We start from the raw sequence: 10,905 nt of genomic DNA, 5'->3' as shown, positions 1-10,905 counted from the left end.
GATGTTCAGTCAAAATCTCCAATCTTGTAACTTGAAGCCATTGGTTTGGGTTTAACTTCCCAGAATAGGAGAAATCAAGCTTGCTCCATCTTACATGTCACATTTTTTGTTGGTATCTGTCTGTCTCAAAAGACAATGGAGTGTGCCTCCTCTCAGGGGTGCAAGCCTGGGCAGTGTATATGGAGGTTCTGGGCTGCCCTGACAAGACCCTCCTCTCGGTCTCACTGATGTGGTCCAAAGGAAAGCAGATGTTTGGCACCAGCTTGGCTGCAGGAGTTGCCAGAAGGAGGCTTACAAGGCACCATCCATCTGTCTTGGGGACACTATTCTGGAGTTGTGCAGGGTTTACTCCCCTTTCTTGGGAGTAAGTCTCATAGAACATAATAGGATTTGCTTTCGAGTAAACAGCATAGATAGGATTGGACTGTCAGTGAATGATCTTACAGTAAACATTTGTAAATTCTGCTGCTATGGGTATAACTCATAATGCAGCTATTTCCAAATTAACAGGCAGGGCTGGGTCACTTCTTACATCTTTGCAAACAAAGCTGAATGGACAGAAAGGAATTTAACATCGTTGTTGGTAAGAAGACGTTTATGGCTGACCTCATTAGCTTTCCTGAATCATTGACATCAATGAATCTGAAAAGTCAATGAAATTTCAGAAGCATTAACCCTGTAAGTATGTTGTAGCAAAACCACCACAAGTACTATAGCCTTGGGCCACCTTCAAACATATGATATAATCAGCCTTTCCAAATCTGGGTGCTGTTTTGGACTACAACTCCCATTGGCCTCAGCCATGCTAGCCAGTGCTGGTGGGATTCATGGTCCAAAATTACTAGGTTGCAACTGCAGGGGATAGGACCAAAGGATTCAAGTTACAAGAAAGAAGATTCTGGCTAAACATCAGGATAACTTTCTGACAGTAGCAGGCCCTCCAAGTGTCTCTATTTTCCAGGGACAGTTCCAGATTTACAGAAGCTGTCCCAGTTTCTGATTTGATCCTGGAAGGTCCTGTTTTTCCTTAGGATGTCCCTATTTTCATCAGATAAATTTGGAGGGTATGGAGTTTTCAAACCCCCAGGCCATCTGAAGGCAATGCTGTAAAGGGATTTTTTTAAAAAAAGTTTAATGGTTTATTATGTTTTTATATGTGTTGGAAGCCACTCAGAGTGGCTGGGGCAACCCTGTCAGATGGGCAGAGCATAAATAATAGAATTATTATTATGGAATAGGATGTCCCTATTTTCATTGGATAAATGTTGGAGGGTATATAAGAGCTGTTTGACAGTGGAACGGACTCCAAGGAGAGGTGGCAGACTCTGCTTCTTTGGAGATATTTTTTTAGCAGAGGTGGGTGGCCACCTGTCAGGTATGCTTTAGTTGAGATTCTTGCATTGCAGGAGTTGAACTAGATGACACTTCAGTTCCCTTCCAACTCTACAATTCTATGATTCTATAAATGGAGTAAGCTTGCGGGAGGCTTCCTCTGTGGTTCCTTGACCTGAGAGAATATTTGGTAAGACCTTTTAAGCTGCAACAGGACTTTTCTTGTTTTTAAACCACTCAGTTTACTCTTCACTTTCATAGCTTAACGGGCTCTGTTTCATTGAAATAGTATGATATAGCACTGAACTCAGGTCTAGGCCCAAGTCACTACTCAGCTGAAAGCTTCAGTGGGGAATTTTGAGCCAGTCCTTATTCCTCAGCCTAGCCTACCATTCAAGGTTATTGTTAGATTTATTTTTTTGCATTTACATCCCACCTTTCCTCCAGAAAGCTCAAGGTGGCATACATAATTCTCCTCCTCATCGTCGTTTATTCCCCACAACAACTCTGAGGCCACCCAGTGAGCTTCATGGTTGAGTGGGGATTTGATCCCTGGTCCCTCAGGTCCAAGGGATGTGGGTGGCGCTGTGGGTTAAACCACAGAGCCTAGGATTTGCCAATCAGAAGGTTGGTGGTTCGAATCCCCGCGACGGGGTGAGTTCTCGTTGCTTGGTCCCTGCTCCTGCCAACCTAGCAGTTCGAAAGCACATCAAAGTGCAAGTAGATAAATAGGTACCGCTCCAGCGGGAAGGTAAGCGGTGTTTCCGTGCGCTTCTCTGGTTCGCCAGAAGCGGCTTAGTCATGCTGGCCACATGACCCGGAAGCTGTACGCCAGCTCCCTCAGCCAATAAAGCGAGACTGGACCTAATGGTCAGGGGTACCTTTACCTTTACCCTCAGGTCCAAGTCCAACACTTTAACCTCTACACTACACTACACGGCACTGCTCTCTCTTTAAATATCACCTTGTTCTTTTTTCTTTTCTTTTTTAAAGCAGATTTCAACTAAGGTTGAGGCAGCAATCCTAAACATGTACCAGGGAGCAAGCCCTACTGACTACTTCCATGAACATATGGATAGGATTGTGCTGTCAAATACACAATCAGAAAAGCAAAAACGAACACAAATATATGCCTTGCAGCAGCAACCTAAAAACAAAAAAGAATAAAGGAGAGAGCCTCCCTGAAGCTCTTTGAGAGATGCAGTTGGGTGTGTGTGTGTAAAAAACAAACAAATAAGTTTTCTTCTTCTTCCCTAACTTTTTATTTGGTGTTAATGCATACAGACATATAATCTGAGAACCAGAGTATGGGAGGGAACAGATTTGCATAATTAATGTTAAATCTAATGCATGCAAATCCTAGGAAATGGCAGAGCATTAGTGATGCTTGACAGATGATAAACTCCATTTTTAAAAGCCAAAAGATGCCCTTTTGGGGGGAAAAGAAATGAAGAAATGCTTAGCAGATGACAAACAAAAACCTCCTATATTGAAGAGAATGAGCAATGGTCATGCAATGATTTCAAAGGAACTGAGCAGTGGTGATTGGTACCTATTGGGGCTGGTGGCGCCTAAGACAGGGAGCCCAAACAGGAAGTTGAGCCAGAACCAACGACAGGAAGCACAGGCTAATTCTCCTTTTATCCCCATCCTGAGTTCTGTGAGGGCAGCACTGAGAATAAGGAGGAAGAACCTGACAGCTAAGGTCACCCCCTGGTCTGGATGCAAGTAAGGCAGGCCGGCAGGTGGGGGCTGGCTAAGGGCAGAATTAGGTTGGTGGGGCAATCTCCCATTTGCCCTAACACACCAGCCTCCGCTGGGTAGATGTGTGTTTCCTGTTGGGATTTTAGCTCCATTAAGGGGGATTGTCAGGACTGTGCTTGAATCTGAAGTCATGCAGGAGGCAGGATAAGGATCAAAAGCATAAAACAAATGGGTATAGAGAAAAATGTTGCAAACAATAGAAGCCAAGTATAGTAAATGAAAAGGACGTGGGTGGCGCTGTGGGTTAAACCACAGAGCCTAGGACTTGCCAATCAGAAGGTTGGCAGTTCGAATCCCCGCGACAGGGTGAGCTCCCGTTGCTCAGTCCCTGCTCTTGCCAACCTAGCAGTTTGAAAGCACGTCAAAGTGCAAGTAGATAAATAGGTACCACTGCAGCAGGAAGGTAAACGGCATTTCTGTGCGCTGCTCTGGTTCTCCAGAAGTGGCTTAGTCATGCTGGCCACATGACCCGGAAGCTGTACGCAGGCTCCCTCAGCCAATAAAGCGAGATGAGCGCCGCAACCCCAGAGTCAGTCATGACTGGACCTAATGGTCAGGGGTCCCTTTACCTTTTATAGTTAATGAATGCATTGTGCAATGGTTCAATATGCACAAGAACGCAGTGATCATTCACAAACAGCAATTGATTATAGCACCGTCTTCCCAGATTTGCTACGTTAAGGGCTCATTCAGAATTCCTATAGCACCACGTTTCCCAGGCACTGGTCCGCGCTTTAAAGTTCCATGTCCAAGCATGTCAGACCCTCCGAGTGTCCCTATTTTCCAGGGACATCCCTGATTTGGAGAAGCCATCCCAGTTTCTGATTTGATCCCAGAATGTCCCACTTTTCCTTAGGATCTCCCTGGTTTCATTGGAGAAATGTTGGAGGGTATGGAGTTATCTGACCCTGAGCTGTCTGAAGGCAATCCTGTATAGGGAAGTTTTTAAAAAATGTTTAATGTTTTATTATGCTTTTATATGTGTTGGAAGCTCCCAAAGTGGCTGGGACAACCCAGTCTGATGTGTGGGGTATAAATAGTAAAATTATCATTATGAAATGGGACGTCCCTATTTTCATCAGAGAAATGCTGGAGGGTATGGCATGTTGTTGTTGTTTTAGTGTCCTGGTGCTTTTCCCAGGAAAAACAGTGTTTTACCGCTCAATCAGAGCAAATGGCTATGCATGGAAAACCCAGTTGCTGTTCACTCCAATTCAGCGATGAAATGTGGGTTTTCCTGGAGAAAGAGCTGGGGCGAATAAAAAGTGCTCAGACACAGAGCTTCAAAGTCCAGACCTGTGCCTAGAAATGCAGCCCAAAAGAAGTCTGGATGAACCCTTGGTTAGCACTTCTAGTGGAGATGGGTCTTGACTGGGCCCTAAAGCAATACCATGGTTTATTGGTCTACAACCTTAATCATTCAACTAAGACCATGGTGCACTTTTCTCTTCTTCTACAAGAGTTAAAGTTGGCACAGTAAAGGAAGATATTTTGTTATTGCCAGTGACTGCTTCTGTGAATGGATACTAAGCTTTATCACTCCCTCTAATAGTGAACTAAGGTAATGCGTGCCAAAAGGATTGTAGCCAAAATAGCACCACTTAGAAAAAAGAGGAAAGGATCAGCTTGGTTGGGAGAATGCCCAAGATTTGCTGAAGAAAGACCTGAAACACTAAAAAAGAAGAAGTCTTTTTCCCATTGTTACTGTCATATCCAGGAGCAGAATTATGGCACTACAACCAGGCTTGAGAGACTGAGAGGAAGGATTTCCAGCTCTGGTAAAACTCAGCTCAAATTAAGACTTGAATGTTATTAAACCCATTCTACTTGGAAGAAGTCTTCACCTTCCATATAATAATGGGTTTTTAATCTCCCATATCTGAACTGGCAATATATGAATGAGAACTGAAAGAAGATAAACCACTCAGAACACATTTCAGCTTATAAGCAGTATATAAATATTCCTATATACACACAAATGTCAGGCTGTCATCGCAAAGCGGTAGCGCCCATTAGAAAATCTGTAGCGTTGCAGCACAATCCTAGATTTGCAAGAAGTCAGGGCAAGGAGAGGGGAGCGAAAGAAAAGAAAGGGGTTTTGTTTAGAATTGCAGTTTTAAACAACAGCAGAGGTTTGAATAAAGCAGTGATGGAGGGACACAGGGGAGCTGTAAGGAATGGGGCGGTTGAGTGAGATGTAAAAAGAGGGCTGGTTGGTTAAGTGGTTTGGTAGGGTTGGCGAGCTACATGAGCATGGGTAGCAGGCCCAAACAAACAGTTTTTCTTGAGATTTATGCCTCATAGTAAACAATCCAGTGTGCTTGTGTTTCAAAATCTCCCATTGTCCTCCTTCCTTCCTTTAACTTTCCCTTTTATCTTATTTCTGTTAGTTAGTTTGTTTGAACATTACTTTATTTGCTTTTTCTATAAATAATAAAATGACAACACCCAGCTTTTCAGTGATCTGGAAGCCTCTGGAATTCATAGCAGACATGTTAATTTGGAGAGGCATCCTGGAAAATAGAGAGTTTGGAAACAAAGACGTAGAGGATTTGGTAAGGCTTTGGGCAAAAGCAGTAGCATGGGAAGATGTGGAACATGGTTCTGAGCAACTGCTTTGCTCCTGTCCCTGAATGGATGGATTGTGTGGCCACATAATCATCACTCCATCTAATTCAAATGTTCAGGGGCCAGTGCAAGTGCACAGCCTAAACAGTACCATCCATGCACAAAGAAGATGAATCAACCACACTGGGAAAAGGGAAAGGAAGTCCAAAGACTTAGGAAAAATGAAACCTGAGAAAGGAACATCCAAAAAAAACAGTCCAATGAGGACTGATGTTCCTTCCAGACAACCAGTTTATTGGGCATTCATCTTGCTTTGTTTGCAGCGAGATTAGGTAGCATTGGCTACTTAATGATTATGATTTGCTTGAGAGCTTAGATAACTTTGCATCTAAGCAAGTGTTACCCCACACTTTCCAGTGCATTTTCCCATCACAAAAAGAAAAGGGGGGGAAATCCAATCTTTCGAGGAAGTGGGTTTGTTATAAGACATCCCAATCAACTACAATTGTGCAATTTGAATTTGCTAGTATGTGGTTGAATCAGACCAGTGATCCACATAATTATGTTGGGGTGGGGAGCAGACGTGGTCTGGAATATTCTGAAGAAAGACATGGTGCTGCCTTACTGGAACAGCAGAACGCTACACTGCAACTTTTTGTTTGCATGTTCCACTTGACACAGAAGCAATGCAGTCTGAAAGAGGGTCTGTGAGCTTTTTTGCAAAGGTGAGCTGGAGGGATCAAGTCCTCTGAGGCCACCACTACTCCTAACCCCATGCAGACACTCCCTGAGAGATATCACAGATGGATAAAAAGAATGATTATGTTGTTTGTCTTCCGGAAGCAAAGAAAAGAAAAGAAAATCAGTGGCACTTTAAAGCCTAAGGAATTCATTGTGGCATTCATTTCCCATAGGCAATGCATCTGATGTGATAAAGCAGGCTTTCTAAGAAGGCTGCACATGTTGCTATGCTATCCCTTAAGCTTCAGCGAGGTTTGGACTGAAAGTTACTTTAGTAAAGAAGGTGGCTCAATTAAAAATGGCAAACATATTAGGGAGGGCAGTAATATGTATGCATGCAGAAGGTCCCAAGTTCAGTCCCCAGTAGACTTCATTTCTGAAACCCTGGAGAGAAACTGCCTGTCAGTGAACACAATGCTGAACTAGATGGACCCACTCTGCATAATCGACCACAAGCCACAGCACACACACACCATTTGAATGGCAATACCCATCAACTTGGGGGTGGGGGTTCAAAAATTTAATTGGGGGGGGGGCAGAAGGGACCTCAGCCCCTAGGAGTTGGCTCCTATGCTAATAGATCCATGCAAAACTTTTTGTGGGAGTCCAAGATTTAAGCTTGTTGCCCCCTGCTCAGGGGGGGGGGGTTAAGCCCCGTCCAACATAATCGATCACATGACACGGTGCACGCACAGCATCAACCGGGGGGGGTGTCAAATATTTTACGGAGGGGGGGTGAAGACCCCTCGGCCCCTAGGAGTTGGCTCCTATGCCACTGCTTGTCACCTTGCCAATTGCGCTTCTACCCTTGTGGAGGAGACGCGCAGCCCGTCATTACCTTGCAGGAAAGCGAGGCGCTCCTCTGTCCCTCATCGATTCAGACGACGCCGTGGTCTGGGTCCCTGCAAATGTACCAGAGGATCACACAGAGAATGAGTAAGATCGCAAAGAGGAAGACAGCCACGAAGATCGCCTTGGCCACTGGGGAGACAAAAGTCTGCATCTTCTTTTTCCTCCTCCTCCTCACCACGAGGCAGTGAGAGGAACGAGAGAGAAGGATCGCTCCAGCGCTCTGCCCCTCTAGACATCACAACCGGCATGCGACTAAAAGAGAAGAGACAGGAGAAAAGTTGCACACAGTACCAGGAGTCGCAGCTGGGTCCCCTGGGCGCGCATGCGTTCTGCCCAGTCTCTGTTTCGGAATGGACTCAGGACTCTTCTGCCGTGTAACACTTCGACTGCCAGGGCGCGGGAATACACCCTAAACCTCCTTGGGCGGTGTGATTAAGCGCTCTCTCTCTCTTTGCCTCCTCGGCTGTATTCGAGCAGAGGTCAATGTCTGCACGCAAGCGTGCCCGGTGTCCTTCCAAGAGGAGGCGGCTGCTGCTGCTGGATCTTATACTGCCTAGGCTCTGCACCCCTGTTGCTCCGGTCTTTATTTTCAAGCGCCACCCGCTCTTCTTTGAAGACAAATAAATGCGTGTAAAGTTTAGGGTTGGGTTTTATTTTGTTTCGCAAAATTTAGCTGCAGTGCGCAGCAACAGCTGAGTGTGGGTGAGTGGGGCGGGGATCATCCCACCGATCACTTATTTTCTCTGCAAAAGGGTCGTGTAATCAGTGTTCCAGAATCTGCAACGAGGGTGAGGGGATCAGGCTGTTGTTAGGCTGACAGGGCCCAATGAGAGCTCGTTTATGTAATTCATAAGATTACTATATTGTACTTCCTGACTGTAATAAAACCTCAAAGAACAAACAATGAGATTATCAGCCAAAAAAAAAAAAGACATAAAAAAATTCCCAACTGTTCCCAAATTCCCAAATCAACATCAAGCTAAAAACCAGAATGAAATTCTACATGCCTGAGTAGGCTTGGCACCAAGAAGAGTACTGTACAGGGAAAGTACAGGGAGTTCCAAAATGTGAAGGTTACCACACTAAAAGATCAAATGCTTACAAATGTGGAACTCGACCAGGATGTCAGGAGCCTGCAAACACCTTCGCGGTAGTTGGCCTGCCCTGTGGAATGCCCTCCCAGCAGATGTCAAAGAAATAAACAACTCTCTCACTTTTAGAAGACATCTGAAGGCAGCCCTGTTTGAAGTTTTATTCTGTTTTTAGTGTTCTGCTGGGAGCTGCCCAGAGTGGCTGGGGAAACCCAACCAGATGGGTGGGGTATAATAATAAAATTATTATTACTATTACTATTCCTGCTGGAAGAGTTCATCACAGCTGGGATAACCGCAGAGGCCCCCTTGGTATCGGGAGCCTGAACAAGAACAGACAAAGCTTACCCAAACTGTGCTCATACCACAGCCTCTGTGTCACAAACATGGTATGCTCTACCAAGGCAAAACACTCAGTGTCCTGGAGACATCTTACATCTCAGGTCACTGGCACCAGCTGGACTGGATTGTCACCAGGCAATTGCACTGAACTGTGTTAATGCCACACGGAGCTACCACAGCACTGACTGCGACGTGGTCACATCCTGAAGGTGAGCAAAGAGGACCTCTAGCCAATCTAAGGTTCTGCCCTTTGGCAGGAAGAACCAGCTGCTCCAATATAAGATGAGGGACACCTGGTTTGCTGGTAGGGAAAAGGATCTAGGGATCTTGGTGAACCACAAGCTTAACATGAGTCAACCTGAGAGTGATGCAGCAGCAAAAAATGCCAATGCTATTCTAGGCTGCAACAACAAAAGTGTCCAGATCAATGGAGGACAACAACACAATGAAATTCAAAACAGTAACAATTTATTGTGCATTAATTCAAAATCCATTTAAAAATATTCATTTTTATTCTATTCTCTTCCAGCTCTTTTTCTTCTTGACACGTGGAGTTATACAGGGAGTAGATCATATATCCTAAGGAATTGAAAAACCCAAGATTCCATGAGATCTTTTGAGGCAAAAGAGTTAACAGCTTTCGGATCTCTCTCTGTCCCCTGCCCTGCCCTGTCTTTTGCAAAACAAAGGTGTCAACCCTGTGCCCAGATTCGCCCCCCCCCCCCGGCCTCCCTGATGTGGTCCAAAGGAAAGCAGAGCAATAAATTTGGCACCAGCTTGGCTGCAGGAGTTGCCAGAAGGAGGACTACAAAATGCCACCCAACCATCTTAGGGACTCCACTCTGCAGCTGTGTAGAGCTCCATCTGCCGGAGCCTGTCTTCTGACACAGGGGAAAGTCCCTCACCCACCGAGGGTTTGAGACCCATTGGCTCCCCTCCCCTGGTTCCCCAGCCTCTTCTCCCTCTGACTGCTCCTCCTTGTCCCCCCCTCCACTCCCTAGGCTCTGAGACCTTGTTGGTTCTCCAGATGCTTCCTCCCACCATTCCTCTGTGCCCAACCAGTCCATGACACCGTTTCACACCTTGGCCTCTGTTCCCACAAGGCAGCTTCCCCCTACCTGATCTGGTCCCACAGCCACTGCTTCCCTTCTGCCACAATGAAAAGATGGAGAAGGAGGTCTTGCCAGCATCGTTCTGTCACCTGCAAGAGAAAAAAGGTAAGCAGGACGCCAGGAGTGCCTGCTTCTCTCACTACAGATGGACTTTTGAGGAAGTCTTACCTGCCAAGTGCATTTGGATCTTGGTCTCTTTCTGATGCCCAGTGGAGCCCGAGGTCCGCACTACCTATATATCTTCAATGATGATGTCATCTGGATGGAAGAGAATGAGAATGAGAAGAAAATGAAAATGAGATTTTCCCACAGGCCTTTAGTCAAAGGGCGCTGTCTCCAAGGTGTGGGGCTTACCTTCTTTCGGCTTCAGGCAGAAGCAAGCCAGGTCCGGCCAAACTACGGTCATCTGCAGAGGAAAGAAAAATCGGGGTCAGATGGGAGAAGCAGCGCCAAGTCAGGAAGGACAGGTCTCCCTCTGTCTTGGGCCCAATCCCTTGTTCCAGAGGACCTCCCTGGGCAGAGGTGGAAGGGCAGCAGCAGGAAAGGGGGCAGGAAAAGCATATGGCCTCATCCTGGCCCCCAGGGACACCCCCCGCATCATCTGCGGTAAAGATCACTTGGGGATGTGATCTTGGGGGGATGGAAGTACAGTGGTGCCCCGCAAGACGAATGCCTCGCAAGACGAAAAACCCGCTAGACGAAAGGGTTTTCCGTTTTTGAGTTGCTTCGCAAGACGATTTTCCCTATGGGCTTGCTTCGCAAGACGAAAACGTCTTGCGAGTCCTGCGATTTTTTTTCGCTCCCCCCCCCTTTTTTCTATGCTGCTAAGCCGCTAATAGCCTTTTAGCCGCTAAGCCGCTAAGCCTTTAATAGCCGCTAAGCCGCTAAACCACTAATAGCGCTAATCCGCTAAACCGCTAATAGGGTTGCTTCGCAAGACGAAAAACCGCTAGACGAAGAGACTCGTGGAACAGATTAATTTCGTCTTGCGAGGCACCACTGTAACCAAAGAAATGAATAGCAGAAGGCAAGGTACTTACTCTGAGGTTGGGGTATTTCTGGGCAACGGCCAGCAGCAAGGAGATGCTGCTGGCCGCTAGTTC

The sequence above is a fragment of the Podarcis muralis genome, chromosome Z (assembly GCF_964188315.1).
Source record: "Podarcis muralis chromosome Z, rPodMur119.hap1.1, whole genome shotgun sequence".
NCBI classification, from domain to species: Eukaryota; Metazoa; Chordata; class Lepidosauria; order Squamata; family Lacertidae; genus Podarcis; species Podarcis muralis.
This window is presented reverse-complemented; position numbering follows the sequence as displayed.